At 44.6% G+C, this 17,530-nt stretch overlaps 1 protein-coding gene across 3 annotated transcripts in view; it reads left to right on the forward strand.

Moving 5' to 3' along the window:
- The window catches only part of LOC149456917 (uncharacterized), a 101,375-nt gene that overhangs the window by 21,651 nt on the left and 62,194 nt on the right, over positions 1 to 17,530 (forward strand). The window contains exon 1 of one of the 3 annotated variants that reach the window (XM_089684291.1): positions 4,797 to 5,162. The exons of the other annotated variants lie outside the window; for them this stretch is intronic. The gene's annotated coding sequence lies outside the window, so the exon portion shown is untranslated. Of the gene's footprint in view, positions 1 to 4,796; positions 5,163 to 17,530 lie in introns of those variants that run through there. 3 annotated transcript variants of the gene reach the window in all.

The following is a 17,530-nucleotide window of genomic DNA, read 5'->3' on the forward strand; positions in this document are numbered from 1 at the left end:
CAGAGGCAGGGGTCAAGAGGGCAGAAGCAGAGGCAGAAACAGAGGCCAAGAGGGCAGAAGCAGAGGCAGGGGCCAAGAGGGCAGAAGCAGAGGCAGGGGTCAAGAGGGCAGAAGCAGAGGCAGAAACAGAGGCCAAGAGGGCAGAAGCAGAGGCTCGAATAAAGATTTTCGAATCAGAGATGCAGGAGGAAATTGCATTAGCTAAAGTAAGACTACTTGAGCAAGCATTGAGCCAAGGTCTTGATCCAGTCTGCTCGCTACCACAGGAGATAGATGATCCAGTTGACCGCACCAGTGACTATGTACTGAATCAGGTATCTGCGCCACCCCCAGTTTGCAGTACCGTACAAGCCGACAACACTGAAACCTCCAAGTCAGCTCTACCTGCGGTACCACTGCCACCCACAGCCCCCGAGCAACCTAATAACCGTTACTCGGATGTGCCCTCTCAAGGACGGTTGTTACAGAAAGATCGCTATCAGGCGTTTTCTGGCCTACCTCCACAGCTCAAGCAGCAGTCATCACAATATACAGAGGCTAAACGAAAGTTTAACCCTGCAGCTACATCATTCTACCCGGAAGCATCTCACCCCTTCACGCCAGGCAGCTCATACGCCCCAGGGGCATCACAAGTCGTCATGGCCACAAGCAGTGAGAAATCAGATATGTCTGAGTTTGCCAGGTTTATGGTGAGCAGAGAGCTAATCAACACCAGTCTCTCAAAATTTGATGACCGTGCAGAGAGCTACAGAGCTTGGAAGGCAACCTTCAAGGCCGCCATCGCTAACCTCAACCTAACCGCAGAGCAGGAGTTTGACCTCTTGATTAAATGGCTGGGCCCAGGCTCCACAAATCGCGTCAAGAGCCTCAGAACTGTCTACATGGGACAAGCAGAAGCAGGTCTAGCTGCCGCCTGGCAGAGACTCGAACGTACCTTCGGCAGTGCAGAAGCAATAGAGAAGGCCCTATTCAAGAGACTGCAGAACGTTCCAAGGATCAATCTCAAGGATGTCCAGAAGCTTCAGGATTTAAGTGATCTGCTCATGGAACTGGAGCTTGCCAAGGGTGACCCTCGTCTGTCCGGGCTGTGCTACCTGGATACAGCTCATGGAGTGAACCCGATTGTCGTGAAGCTACCATACAGTCTGCAAGAAAAGTGGGTGACATCAGTCTCAAGGTACAAAAGAGAGCATGACATCACCTTTCCCCCATTTATTCACTTCTGTAGGTTTATCGATGAACAGTCCCAGATGAGGAATGACCCCAGCCTCGACTTCCTGGAGTTCAACACTACAGCTTCAGCAACATCATCATCAAGGTATGAAAGCATCACGCATAAACACAGAGACTTCAAGAGCAGCGTGAGTGTTAGAAAGACTAACCTACCATCTCCTGCAGTACCCACGGGTAAACAGTACACTACCTCATCAGTAGATAAGACTTTCAATCGTGAATGTCCCATTCATAAAAAACCACACTCTCTGAACAAATGTAGAGGGTTTAGATCCAAAACCATACAGGAGCGCAAGAAAATCCTCACCGAGCTCGGGGTATGTTTCAGATGCTGCGCTTCATTGGAGCACATGGCTAAGGACTGTAAATCTGTCATCGAATGTGAGGAGTGTCATAGTGAAAGACATGCCTCAGCTATGCACCCAATCCCACTCTCCAGAGATTCACCCACTGCCGTCACCACCAGTCCTGCTCCAAGTCATGGCGGGGAGCCCCAAAATTACGCTAATGCAGCGACTGCTGTTTCCTGCTCATGCTTGGATGTATGTGGGGAGGGCCAGTGCGAGAAATGTTGTGCCCGAATATGCCTGCTCAAGGTCTACCCAGAGGGACTACCAGAAAAGGCAGTAAAAATGTATGCCATCATTGACAACCAAAGCAACCGGTTTCTAGCAGGTCCTAAATTCTTTGAAGCCTTTGGAATAAAGGGACCATCCGAACCCTATACCTTAAATACCTGCTCGGGCCGCATAGAGACTAGCGGCAGAAGGGCACAAGGATTCATCGCTTCTCCTGTCAGTGGGGATACGGAAATACCCTTACCGACGCTGATCGAATGCGATCAAATACCCAACCATAGGGATGAGATTCCTACCCCAGAAGCTGCATTTCACCAACCTCACCTAAGGCACCTAGCCAACGTTATCCCACCTATGGATATCAATGCCGAGATTCTACTCCTGCTCGGCAGAGACAATCTTAGGGTACACAAGGTGCGTCAACAGTGTAATGGTCCTGACTATGCGCCATATGCCCAGAGACTGGACTTGGGATGGGTAATCATAGGAAATGTATGCTTAGATCAACCAGGAATTGACTCCTTCAAAACGTACGTGCGTGCAGATGGACGCACAACTTGCATTAAGCCGTGTCCTCATCACTATGAGGTGAAAGAGAAGTCTCCAGGCCTCGTACAACTACCTGACGTCATTACTCCTCTCTTTGCCAACAACTTGGGGAGATCAGTCTTTCATACAACCAAGGACGACGATAAAGTAGCCTTGTCAGTAGAGGACAGAGAATTTGTCGAGATAATGGACAGTGAGTTCTTTAAAGACGAAACCAATCACTGGGTTTCTCCATTACCCTTCCGAGCTAACAGGGTAAGACTCCCGAACAACCGGGAACAAGCTCTGTCTAGATTTAACTCTGTTCAGCGTACCATGAACAGCAAGCCTGAAATGAGAGAACACATCGTTGCCTTTATGGATAAAATAATAAAATATTCCATAACAACCATGCAGAACCAGCTCCATCCTTAAGGAAGAACGACAAGTGCTGGTACTTGCCTTCATTCGGAGTATATCATGCCACTAGACCTATGTCTGTAGGTTCCTTTACTAACTCTACTTGGCTTACAGGTCCGGAGTTTCTGCTAAGACAGGCGGACGAATCTGTACAGGAAGTTATCAGCATCCAGGATCCGGATAATGATCCAGAAATCCGCGCTGAAGTTAGTGTATTGGTCACTGGAACAAAACAAACCTCCAGCCTCGGTTGCCAGCGCTTTGAACGTTTCTCCAGTTGGATGAGACTCGTCAGGACTATCGCAAGGTTAGTGCACATTGCGAAATGTTATCACAATATTCACAAAGATAAGGATTGTCACGGTTGGCACGTCTGCCATAAACCCTTCTCTGCGGAGAACATCTCTCATAGTGAGTCCCTCATAATACGTCACGTCCAACAAGAGGAATTCAATGTAGAATGGAAGTGCTTATACAACAAACAGCAGATTCCAATAAAAAGCCCTCTCGCCAACTTAAATCCAGTTATTGACAGTTTTGGCTTGCTCAGAGTTGGTGGTCGTTTGAATCAAGCCCACCTAAGAGTTGCAGAACAAAATCCTCTCATCATTCCCAGCAAACACCATATCACAGTATTGCTGATCCGACACTACCACAAAAAGACTGAACACCAGGGCAGGCAAATCACTGAGGGCAAGTTACGGTCTGCTGGCCTTTGGATTATAGGTATGAAAAGACGTGTGGCCCAAGTATTGCATGACTGTGTTCACTGTCGCAAAGCTAGAGGAAAACAACTACACCAACAAATGGCTGATTTGCCTGCGGACAGACTATGTACAGAGCCGTCTTTCACCTACGTTGGCCTAGACGTCTTCGGGCCATGGATGGTGTCCGCACGCAGGACCCGTGGCGGTCACGCAAACAGTAAGCGTTGGGCTGTACTATTTACTTGCATGAGTGTGCAAGCCGTTCACTTAGAGGTCATAGAATCCATGGACACATCCAGCCTTATTAATGCCTTAAGACGGTTCTTCGCAATCAGAGGACCAGTGAAACAGTTGACGTCTGACCGTGGAAGCAACTTCATTGGAGCCTGTAGAGAACTGAACATAGACACCAAATCAATTCAATATCACTTGGCGGAAAGGGGTTGCACCTGGATTTTCAATCCTCCTCATAGTTCCCACATGGGGGGCTCCTGGGAGAGAATGATCGGAATCTCACGCAACATCTTGAATTCTATGTTGATGGATGTAAACTCTTCAAGACTCACACATGAGACTCTAGTCACCCTTCTCGCTGAAGTTTCAGCTATCATCAATTCTAGACCCCTCGTGCCAGTATCTATGGATCCTGAAACACCAGCCGTACTGACTCCAGCTATCCTACTTACCCAAAAAGCTGAGATTACACTAATGCCTAGTGGAGAATTTACTCATGCGAATATCTACCAAAAACACTGGAAACGTGTACAATACCTAGCTGATTACTTCTGGAACAGGTGGCGAAAGGAGTATCTCAATATTCTTCAAGGAAGAAGAAAGTGGCAACACCACAAACCAAACCTAAAAGAAGGTGACCTCGTGTTAATGAAGGAGCAACATACCGTACGGATTGACTGGCCTATGGGACTAATTACAAAGGTTCTTCCTAGCAAGGATGGCAAGGTCCGTAAAGTGGAGTTGAAGATCTTCAGAAAGGGTGAGCTTAAAATATTCGCAAGGCCAATTAATGAACTCATTTTGATACTACCCATCGAGAACATTCCTGCTGGGTGAACTCTCCTGAACTTGAACTTTGTGGTTCTTCTCTATTCCAACTCGGAATCTACTATATTGTTATGTTTATTGCATTCTAACATGTTCTTTGTTACAGGTTGTTTTATATTTTATGGACATTCGTCATAGTGAAATCCCTTATGGAATTTCAGACGGGGAGTGTGCTGTTCCCCTCATATTTGTTATTTAACTGTGCATTGTATCACCAATTCTTATTTCACCATGTTTGTCTCTATGTCTTGATCTGTTGCTGCCATCTGCTGGCCAGAATTTGCATGCTGCATGCCTTTGTTATAGCTAGTAAGTGTTTTCTCTGCTGGGTGTGGTTTTAGGCAAGCCTTGGTCCTGGTCACTTCCTGCAGCCATTTTATCTGCTATATAGCTGTGTGACAGGACATTCATTACCCTGGGCTTGTGAAGGCATCAGTTTTTGACCAGCAGTTAGCCTCAGGAAAGATATCACAGGACAGCATGAATACCTCTACTACATTACAGTATTGTATCACTGTTTGTCGCTGTATTTGGACCAAATAAACCCACGCTGATTTCATTTCCGTGTATACGTTTGGATCCATCTAACCTGAACATCTGCCGGTCCAGTCTGCTCCACTGCTTGGATACGAAGGTAGGAAGTTACACAGCCATTATCAGTTATACCTTCATTCGCCTTCATGTGGGGACAGAACAGTTGGGGGGGGGGGGGGAAGGAAGGGGGAACTGAGGGGAGGAAAAGGGAGGGATGTCTTGGTGGGGAGGACAGGAGGGGAAAAGGAGGGGAAGGGGTAGAAAAAAAGGAAAATGAAATGGGGAGGAAAGGGAGGAAAAGGGAGTTAAGAAGATGGGAATAATGCTGGGGGGGGGGGGGAACTGGCAAAGGTAATGCAAAAACCAGGTGAAAACAAACATGGTCACATAATGATGCATAAATGACTAAAAATTCCAAGACCATTAAGATGTACATCAAAAGATGTGCATGATCTGTAGGAGTTCTGTCCTCCTCTCTGCTGCTGACTACTGAGACCAAGGGTGGGGGTGGGGGTGGGGGGTTGCAGAGATGAGTCATTGTGGCTGAATGGAGAAGAGCAGGATCTGGCAGAGGAGATCTGTCCTCCTCTCTGCTGCCGACTACTGAGACCAAGGGTGGGGGGGGGGGCTGCAGAGATGATCCTTTGTGGCTGCATGGAGTAGAGCAGGATCTGGCAGAGGAGATCTGTCCTCCTCTCTTCTGTTGACTGCTGAGACAAGGGAGTGCCACAGCTGCAAGAGAGGTCTGAGGGCCACATGAAATGGCCTGCAGGGCCTGATTTGGCTCTCGGCCTTGTGTTTGACACCTGTGATCTAGAGGATCACACCACTATTGTGATAGCTGGGTAGCGCTACATTTTGACTGTATTTTCTTTACTTAGGTGTATGTGGGAGCACACATCAATGTAGCTGCAAGCCTTCTTTCTATTTGTTTTCTATTAGTATTCATTTGTTTTTTTTTGGAATCAACCTCAGTTTGTAACACATAGTAGCTTGGTGTAGTAAATACATATTCCATATTGGTTACTATTATTTAAAAAAAAATGTAAAACAATTTAAATTACTTAACTGGATTGAAGGTTGGAGAGCCATGCCAATGAGTTACTATTAGCAGTTGTACAGGTCTTGAATCATATTATCACAGAGGGTCACACCACTATTGTAATAGTTGGGTAGCGCTACAGTTTTGACTATATTTTCTTTAATAGTAACCAGCAGGGCGTATTTACCACAAGGCAAACAAGGCATTTGCCTAGGGTGGCATTTTTTAGGGGGGCAGTAGTGCCCCCCAGAAGAAGGGACATATGCAGCATGGGGACCAGGTGGGATGCAAGAGAGACTGCAGGCTGCTTGATGGTATATATAGAGCCCCATTGTCGTTCCCAGAGACTGTCAGGCTCTCACCATGGGGGGGGGGGGGGGTGTAGGGTGTCTGGTGTTGTCGCCTAGGGCAGCACAAAATCTAAATAGACCGCTGGTAACCAGTATACTTACTGTAGTTATAAAGCCCAAGCAGATGGATATTTCCAGTGTGGTAGATGAAACACTGCTTATATTTACCAGCGGTATGGATGTACAACCATTTTTCATAGTGTCTAGAAAGTCAAAAGATAAATATGTGAGTTGGCGTGCTTGCCTTGACATTACATCTATGCACACAGTCCACATCACACCGAGAGCTACAACCAGTGCCAAAGCTTCCCACTGTAGAAGCGATTGTTCTACTTTGGAGCAACAATCTAAGCACCAGCAGACTGAGAGTGATTTTCACTGGGGCAGGTTAACTAAGCACTTAGGCCCCTTTCACACGGGGTGGACCCATCAGCGGATCCGTCTACTCAGCAGGGGATCTCCGCTGATCCCCGATGAGCAGGCGGATGACAGGTCATCCTGCTGCAGAGCGGACACAGGCACAGCCCACTGTTTTCTATGAGGCAGTCGGAAGGAAATGGACTGCTTGTCCGTTTCCACCCAACTATTATCCGATCCGAGCAACCAGAATGGATCCCCATCTGTCTGTTTTTGGTGTACAGAATCGGACGGGTACCAGCGGGTGTCAGCAGACACTTGTCCTCTGACACCCACCGGTCCATAGAGGTCTATGGATGGTCAGTTTTTCAGGCAAACCCGATTGGATGGTCATTGTGAAAAGGACCCTAAACTTTTAGCCACCACCACATGTTTTAACAGAAACACTCCCTGTTCACAGCAACGTTGATGCAAGTCAGACCTTTTAAAAGAAACATCTGTATTACACGCTATCACAACCAGACAGGAATGTAACTGAGTTTACAAAATGGTAACTTCTTCAAAGAGATAAAATTTCTTTATTTTCTAGCTAAAGAATTCAGAGATCCAGCCTACTGATTTTTTATATATCATTTTAATAAAAAAAGAAAATAAATATTCCCAACTCTTTTTTTGTGGTGGAATCAGAAGATGTACAGTATATCACAATATAGTTCAAATCTTCAGAGGTATCTCATTATCATAACGTACAAGGGGCGTTAAAGTCAAAGTGGGACTTTTAATTTTACAGATATAAAAATGGATGCTAGCATGGTGGTACTACATGCAGTAGTAAGTGGCAAGTGTCTCCTAGATTGTAAGCTCGAAAGAGCAGGGCCCTCGAACCCCTCGTGTATCACATTGTATTGTTTTCGTACTGTCGCATGTTCTGTCTCCCATTGTAATGTACAGCGCTGAGTGAACTGTTGGCACTTTTTAAATACTGTATAATAATAATAATAAGTGTGCCCTATTACTGATAGGTGGCACACATGTTGTGGACATGTCCAGAGATTGTTAATCAAGATGGTAGACAACAGTATTAGTGCGTGCGTGGAACAGCGTGTGGTGATACCGTTTCTTGTGAATGAAGGCATAAAACCCGTGGATGTCTACAGAAGACTTCAAGCACAGTACGGTGATGAGACACTCAGCCACAGTAAGACATTTGAATGTTGTAAACATTTCAAAGATGGCCGTAGGTCCGCCAGTGACAATCCCGGGCATGGTGGTTCCCAGCCCGCAGCAGTCATTCCTGTGAACATTCAGTGTGTGGGAGGCCTGATCGCCTGGATAAATCACGCATAACCTGTCGTGAAATTGCACAAGAGTCAAATCTTTCTGTGGGAATGGTGAACACAATGATAACGAAGTTAAGCAGGCTGTCCAAGGATGGTTCAGGCATACTGAAAAATATTTCTAGACCGAAGATTTCCATTAAATTAAACTCTGGTGTAGCACCCTCTCGGGCTGAGTCAGAGGGTTATTTTAGGTAAGGACTGAGTGTCTCTGCAGGTCAGTTCCCTGACACCTCCCCCTGCTCTAGAAATTTGGAGAAGGTTCTAGAAGCAGTTGGTGGGGGTGAGGAGGAGCTTGACTGCACACTTAGGGGATCCTGGTCAATCCCCAAGCGGGAGGCTTGGCATGGGGTCAGGACAGCCCTTAAGAGTGACAGTGCCTGCTCAGAAACAGCAGAGTTTGGGTGGAAGATGTGAGGAAGCTGAGATGGAGGAGCCTGGGAGGAGGACCAGGAAAGGGGAATACCTCCAGGCAGAGGAGCTGCAATGGAGACTCTCTCAGCCTCAACTGTCCCCTGAGAGAGGAGAGCCTGTGTCAGGGCTCCGGTATGACCAGAGGTGTGTGGACTGACACAGGGAAATGCAGGCTTCAGATATGGTATAAACAATATAATTTATTAAGACTAACAATACAATACGCAGTGCAAAACTAAACCTAAACACAGTGCAAACAAACCAAACCAAACCACCCACAGATAACAATACATACAAAGCAAGAGTCGTCAGGCAGGCCAGGTCAGTAGCAAACGGGCAAACGGAGTACCAGGAACAGGTGGGAGAGTGGTCGGGGTCACAAGCTGGGTTCAGTAACTCACGGGCAGCGCGGTGCAGAGGGTCAGGCAGAGAATGGTCAGGGTCACAAGCCAGGGATCAAACAGGAGAAGTCAGCAGAGGTCAGGATCAGGCAGGGTCGGCAACAAGTCAGGCAGAAACAGGAACAGGAATACAGGATACAAGATACAGGGGCCCATGGAAAACACACACCACGGCCTGTGAGTCTGGCCATTCCTTAAATACAACCCCTGCAATCAGCTTCAGGTGTTTTAGCTGATTGCAGGGGTGAGTCTCTGATTGCTGAGAGCACCCCCTGGCCAGCCCTGGTACTGCAGCCCACAAGGCAGGTGAGTCCCACCATTATTGGCAAGTCCATTCCTGGCAGCCTGGGAAGCAGGGAAGGAGCCAGCCCAGCATAAGGGCTGAAGGCAGCCACCAACCCACAAGTTTTCAGAAGAGGACTGAGTGAGTAATCCCACACCCCCTGGGCCAGATAGGGGGAGAGGGCATTCTGGTGGGAAACCTGACTAGCCCCCATGTGGGACTGCTGATATAAATGTGACAGATTCTTGGTCCTCTTGCCCAGGGATTCCCTCAGGAAACTGGGTAAAGAGGAAAATTCATCTGGGGTTTGAGGTGGCACACAAGGAGGGCTGTAGAGCTCTCCGGGAAGAGAATTCTTTGTTTATGGACTTGTACATAGTTGCTAAGGAGTTTGTCCTCAGTTCACAGTTCCCCTGGGCATCCTGCACACTCCTCATCCCCATCCAAGTTCAATACCCCGTAATAAAATACAAGAAAAACAAGCTCAAGGACTGTTTACTGTCTCTTTTGTGCAAGATCTGAAGGAAATGCGTGTTGCCTGGCTGTGCAGGACTATAGGGGGACAAAAATCTTTAGAGACTCCTAAGGGGGTAATGCTACACTGGGATAAGTGTATAAATGTAGCAGGGGAAGAAGTTGAAAAATAAATGCAGTTTTCACTCCTTGAAATGTGTTCTTTTATGATATAAACTCAAAAGTACCGCTTTGACTTGAACGCCCCTCGTATTTAGCAAAAATACAGCCATACTGTCACCTTTTCTAGCAGGATGGTGTGCCTAACATACACACTTTGGACTTAATTTCTGACACACACTGGATATATGAATTCACACCACTCTTACTAAGACCATTGTGGCATTTTATGTATAACCCTATAAAGGAATTTTTCTGTGGAAGGGAAGTCATTAGTGATGAGGGTGTAACATTTTTCCGGTATATATTTTTTGAGAAGGATAATATAAAGCACTCTTTATTCCCCCAGATGAACCCTCTGGCTTGCGGGGTGGAGCTGATGGTGGCGTTGTTGGTTGTGATGGAGAGGTCGGGGGGGGGGTGCGCGGGCTGGTGGGAAAACTAGGAGCTCGGTTTTGGCAAGGTTTAATTTGAGGAAGTGGAGTGACATCCAGTCTGATATGTCGTTCAGAAGGCTAGTGATTCGGGCGGAGACTGAGGGAGTGAGGTGAGGGGTAGAGAGGTAGATTTGAGTGTCATCGGCATAGAGATGGTAGTTGAAGCCATGGGAGTGTATCAGTTGGCCAGTAATGCCAGGGGTTGTGGCACTCAGCAATTGAATAAAAGTTCCCCAAAAAGAAAGGCTGTAGGGAAAGAAAGAATGGAAAGAAGAGGAAGTGTAGGAAGAAATGATCAAAGAGAAGGGATATAGACATGGACTGGAATGATGGAAAGAGATGGGAAGAGTTATATGGACTGGGGTAAGTTGAAGGGTGATCGGGAGAGGAGGTGAAATGTTTGTATTTCAGATGAATATGATATATTGTTGAGTTTTTGTAATTAAAATTTTAATAAAAGATATAATAATTTAAAAAAATGAATAAAAGTTCCACAGGGGCCACCAGTTAAAAGCTGATAATGAATACTGTTAAGTTCATATCGATTTGTGAGAAGACATACTGATAAGCTGGTGTAGTGAATGAGTGAATGGTGTAGTGAATGAGTGAATGGTGTACTGAATTTAGCAGATGCGCATGGCCACAGCCCTTCCTAGCTTGCATTGGGAAAGTATAGTGGAGGATGGAAGGGCTTGCATAGCATCAGGCCCACCATTAGAGATTGTGGGGCCCCATACTTGTCGGTGGGTGCAGTGGGATGTGGCAGCAGTAAAGTGGACAAGGAGTCCACTTGCAGATAAACTCACAACTTGTATCGCACAAAACACCAATTACAAATAACCATAGCGGGAGAGCTCTGCTAATGGTAACACTCACAGTTCAGTTGTTGCCAGAGAGGCAGCAGGTAAAGGTGCATTGACAGCATCTGTCTTCAGAGGGCAGAAATGTGGCCTGGCAGGTCCAGTCCCAAAAGAGAGGCTACAGTACAGGTTTGCAAGTCCCTAGCCTGTCTCTACTCATCAGGAACCTTTCACTTTCCCTATTAAAGCCACTTTGCAAAATACCCGCCAAAACCTATGGGCAGGAAACGATAAAGACTCTGCTCACCCAAAGATGGCCAGCAAAGGTCACCTGGAAGCATCATAGCCAACCTGAACGCTGCCTCCAGATACCAGGAAACCACAGAGAAAAACAGTTTTCCTTGACTTCCTTTCCAGGTTGTGATACTGCTCCGGTCAGGAACCATTTACAGCGGAGGTGGCAGACTACACCAGCCTACACTCTGACTGCTGGACAGGACCAACCTTCTCCCCTGAGCAGTGATGAGCCAACGGATTGGAGTGAACCAAGATTTGGACCACATTTTCACTGTTTGGGGATTTGGACAAACACCTGAACAACTGCCCATTTGCCCCGCTGTTTTGCTGCAGCCAAACATCATCTATGGAAGCAGATTTTATACCGCTTCTATGACAGCTTCCCACTGTCAATGGTTCCTAAGGAAGCAATATGTGGATTGATATACAAATAGAGGCCCAGAACTTTAACTGTCAGGAGCAGCGGCACAAAGGGTTATTCCCCCGGCTTCCAAAAATGAGTAAATAGTCCCTCCTCTGTCCCCGGTCCCTGCTGCTTAACTGGAGGCCCCTGGGGAACTTTTATTCTTTTTTTTTTTTTTTATTATTATTATATCTTTTGTTACATTTTTAATTACAAATGCTCAACAATATATCATATTCATCTGAAATACAAACATTTCACCTTAATTTTCCATCTCTCTCTCCCCTCTCCCAACCAGCATTCAACTTACCCCAGTCCATATAACTCTTCCCATCTCTTTCCATCATTCCAGTCCATTTCTATATCCCTTCTCTTTGATCATCTCTTCCTACACTTCCTCTTCTGTCCATTCTTTCTTTCGTTCCAGCCTTTCTTTTTGGGGAACTTTTATTCAATTGCTGAGTGCCACAACCCCTGGCATTACTGTGTATTCCCAAGGAGCCCACTCTGTGCCTCCAGGCCCCTTGGTGAACTGATGGAGCCCAGGCCCCATACTGGATGGCAGGCACTACCACCCCCCACTAGAGGCCCAGCAAAGCACCATGGTGAAGCCTGTTAACCAGAAACTAAGGGGTTTATTTACTAAAGCTGGAGAGTGCGAAGTCAGACTCCCTTCTGCATAGAAACCAATCAGCTTCCAGGTTTCATTGCCAAAGCTTCATTGAACAAGCTGAGGTTAGAAGCTGATTGGTTTCTATGCAGAAGGGAGTCTGATTTTGCACTCTTCAGCTTTAGTAAATAAACCCCTAAAAGTCACCAAATATTTGTTAGGAACCTCACCAATAAATCAGTAAATTCCCAAATACTCCCACGCAATTTTGCCACTTTTTTGGGAAAAAAATCCGTAAAATATCAGTGGTAAATGCATAGATTAAGAGTGAAACAAGGATTTTGTCTCATGTTACTGGGAAAACTGGCAAAAAGATACACTTTTCATAGGAAGTCACATGGTATCATTTGATGGTTATATAAGTAGAATAAAAAAAGCTTCCAAGATATTGAAGAAAAATATCTCAGGGGCTATTGTATTTATCAAGAGGGTGGATAGGATGCTGCAAGCAAAAGCCACATAATTAGCACACAAATTGTTTCCGCTAATGTAGTGTAGACTCTTCCTCTCACTTTTCAAACAAAATTGCATTTAATGTGTGCCAGAAAATGGTTTTCATCTATAAAAATGAATGAACGCCAGCCAGGATTGGGTTTCTGGTCTGCTCTTCATGCAATTATCATAGCAACACCAAACCAAATGAAGAGGAAGCTTGTTAAAAAAAAAAAACTAGCTCATTTGTATATTCATTTGTTTATTTAATATGTCATTATTTATTTACTCATTTAACTTTTGGTAATTGGATTGGAAATTCATTTTCAGGATTAACAATGCATTAAAGTGGAACTTCCACCAAATTTTTTATTGCTTTAAGTGTGGGGAAGGATTAGAACCCTGGCAGATGTTTACTGCTGTCTCTGTGTCTCCCTTGGGAGATTTAACCTCATCCTCTGTCTAGATGGCAGCATAGGAAGTGATAAGGATCTCCGTAATGGGAACACGGGCAGCAATAAAAATCTGTTTACTTGTCACGGCACAAATATATTAGTTAATATACTCATTTTTAGGAAGGATTAATGAGCTTGCATTTGCTTTAGACTACCAATCTTTTGTAGAGGAATCTTCATTTTTTTTTTATTTTGTCCATACTGCATTGGGTGCATAAACGTACCATAGGTATCCTGAGTACATAAACTATAAACATCAGGTTCGCATTACAGTTTGCCTCTTAAAAGCTCATTTTCCTACTTTTTATTTAACCCCTTCATGCCTAAGGGTAAAACAAATCTAAATGCCTAAGCACAATTTTGCAACATTGACGTGTTAGTAAAACCATACATATCATCACAACTACTTTGTACATCCAGGTGGATTATACCGTGTTTTTTTCAGGACAAATTGGGCTTTCATTTGGTGGTAAATGGTAATGGATATCTCCTGATTTTTTTATTATCAAAGGAAAACTGGCCCAAAATAGTAAAAAAAATATATTTTTTTAATTTAGTTGTGTGTTTCTTGTTACTACCATAACCTACCACCAAAGAACAACCCAAAATAAACTTTCCAGCTCTTGACGATCGCAGCGATACCATATATGTGTATGTTATTTGTTGTTTGTAGCCGTAGTACAGCCCAGAAACAATAGTGCGCATTTTGTTTTTTTTTGTGTTATTTTCACCTAAAACACACTGACACTGATACCAATTAAAAAAAAAAAACCTGACTTTTTGCCATTGACCTTTGACCCTGACCTTGACCTAAACACTTACCCTAGCACTGAACTAGATCAAACCTTGATCAAGGATTTTTTATTTTATTTTTTAATATTTATTTATCTTTTTTTTTTTTTTTTTTTTAACAAACATTTTTTTTTCCTCTATGCTAGGAGTTAGAGATAAAATGTATCTCTTTCCTCCATTCATAGGGAAAAAAAAAACAAGGGGGGCAGGCTAAACAGTGACTGATCACTGTGATAGACAATCAGAGGCTATCATGTGACGCAGAATCGGGAATCCCAGGCCCCGATCGTTGGAACAGGACCCGGGGCTCTCAGTGACACCGCGTTCTTTGTGCTGGGAGCACGCTGTGCGACACACTCCCAGCAGAAAGACAGGTACGCAAACATGTGGCCCCACAGAAAAAAAGCCCAGTTCTGTGATATTTGTGTGACGTCGGGGGTTTAATAATGTTGTGTAATATTTTTAAAAGTGGTTGTAAACCTCAAGCATGAAAAATGAACAAAGCATATCCCTCTATACTGTGTGCTTGTCTCAATCCAGAGCACTAAGGCCCTGATTTACTAATGTACATAGACGGCGCCTAGGAGCATTTCCATGGGCTAACGTCTACTTTACATTAGAATCCATCTACTTTTGGACGGCAAAGACATTTACTAAAGAAAGCGTCTAACAAATAGACACGCAAGTGAATTTACTAACCAGGCACAATACAGGAATCCGTCTAAAAAAACAGACGTCCTAGAAGCACATCTAACAAAAGGAAAAATCACTGCAGAAACATATTCACATTGAAATTTGCTTTCACAAATATCTGGACTTCACTTTAAACAATATATTACATTTCAAAAAAAATTTTTAGTGGGTAAAAAATAGTTTTTAAGGGAATTCATGACAGTCAAGAGCTAGACGCTTTTCCAACAGGATAGAAATGAGCATGTGCAGGACACAATTTAGCCGTCTGCCGTGGGTGCTTTCTTTTTAGACGCTGTTTAATAGTAAATCTCTGTGTGAGTGTCATTTCTGACTGCTGCTTTGTTCCTCTGGTAGAAGCATGACTCACTTCTGACAAGTTTTCCTGACACCAAGAGAAAAATGGTGACGGGGAGGGCACAGACTGTGATTGACAGCCTCAGCTCTGTTCCTGTGTGCTGTGTGAAGGGGGTGTGTTCTTTCCCTCCAATCAGCTCTCAGAGCTCTCAACAATGAGTGTAAGTTCACCTCCCCGCCCCCTGCTTTTTAGAGCTGAGAGATCCTGTGTAAATTCTGCACTTTGAATGGATGTAAGCAGCGCTCCCAACTGTCCCTGAGTTCGAGGGATTGTCCCTCATTTGAAGCAAAGTCCCTCTGTCCCTCTTTCTTCCTCATCTGTCCCTCATTTTGGCCTACTCTACTGTATATAGTGGTATGTAAAATGGTATTTATCTATCAAAAAGTGTTTTACAGTGCTAAATCTTTCATCCAATTTCTACATTTCTGCATTTGTAAATTTCGAAGGTCAATATAAAGCAATAAAAAAAAGCACTTGCAGGTTTAACCAATAATTTTTTGTATAATTCTCCTTTATGGAGGTGTGTCCTGTGCCTACATACTTTTCCTAATAGGTGCCCCTCATTTTCATCTCAGAAAGTTGGGCGATATGGGGACAGATGGCTATAGATAAACAGGTACAACTTATGTAGGAATATTTGTTTTATCTCTGTGTATCATGTGAAGCCAGTCACTTCACTGAGTATATGTGCGGGTTTACAACCACTCTAATAATATTTAATAATTATTGTTTAAACTGGAGAGTAAAAATCCAGTGCAGCTCTGCACAGAAACCAATCAGCTTCCAGGATTTTTTTGGCAAAGCTTAATTGTACAAGCTGAAGCTAGAAACTGTTTGGCTCCCATGCACAGCTGCAGCAGATTTCACACTCTCCAGTTTTAGTAAATCAACCCCAATATGTTTATTTGTTTGAGTAATAATTGTGTAATCAAATTTATTATATTTGTTGGTAAAGTTAAAAACGTATTCAGAGATAAATTGTGATGGGGGCCCCAAGATTTCGACTGCCTAGGGGCCTCCACTGAGTTTAATATGGTATTTGACAAACTGCTGATTTGTCAGGTCATCCCTTGTCCCGCAGAAGCAGACAAGACCCATGAAACGTGTAGATGCATGAGATGTACAGTGATAACTCGGTTTACGTACGCCTCGGTTAACGGAATTTTCAGTTTACGAATTAAAATCCATTAACAATATTAATACTAACAAATTTTTACCGAAATACTAAGTAAGTTTCCCCAGGATGCATTGCGCCTGGGAGGTTTATACAGTAGCACCGTGCATGTTGGAGTCGGTGTTGCGCCTGGGAGGTTTATAGCACCATGCATGTTGGAGACGGTGTTGAGCCTGGGAGGTTTATCTAAATACAAGAGTCATGTATAATCTTCCTTGAATGTTGGTATGCCTTGTGTCTTTGTTCCAGATCTTTGCAGTAATTCAGTGTGAAAATCCTCTGTGCAGGAGCTTCCTGTAAAAAAGACCGCTCACTGCTGCTCTCTCTCCTTATGCATGGTGACTGGTCTTGTCTCCGCCCCCCCCTCCTGTAGTTTCTGGGGCCACTCTGTAAAGAGTGGACCTGCCGGGCCCTTTCCACAGCGCTTTTTCTGCACAGGCTATGTAAAGCACAGTGCAGGGGCGTAGCTACAGGGGTTGCAGGGATCACAATTGCGACCTGGCCCCATGCTACCGGAAGCCCGTGTGGCCCCGCTGTACACCTGGATAGGAGAAGCTGCAGGGGCAGCTGCATACAAAGGAATCCATCTCTTCATGTTTCTCCTGTAGCCACTGAATGCCTGCGGGAGGGAGAGGAGGAGAAGCGGGCATTCCTCATTCTTTCTCTGTCTCAAAGGTGAAATATCAGAGGTTTGTTTTAGACCCCTGAAATCTCACCTAAGCCCCCCCCCCCCCCAATGGGGTCCTAAATTTTTTTTTAAATAATAATATTCTAAGAAAAAAAAATAACAAAAATAAAAAAAACCTAATGATACCAGTGGCAGAACTACCAGGGTCACAAAGGTCGCACTTGCAACCAGGTCATGGCATTCCACCACTGGGCTTAAAGAAAAGGGCCCCAGTCTGGGGTCAGGGGGGGCCCTTTATGGTTTCTTGCATCGGGGCCCTGAAGGTTCTAGTTACGCCACTGGCACAGTGATAATGTTACTGCTAATTTTACAAGGTAATATCTGGATTAGCAAAGGCATTTAGTATACACAAAATTGATTTATATCATTTATGGTTATTTAGAATATATTTAAATTAAAATTTCTGTGCTTAGGGTTCAGCTTTAAACGCTTCTGCGCCACCCCATAGCAGAAAT

This window comes from Staurois parvus, unplaced genomic scaffold (assembly GCF_062004578.1).
Source record: "Staurois parvus isolate SC_StPar_1 unplaced genomic scaffold, SC_StPar_1.0 ptg000342l, whole genome shotgun sequence".
Classification (NCBI taxonomy): Eukaryota; Metazoa; Chordata; class Amphibia; order Anura; family Ranidae; genus Staurois; species Staurois parvus.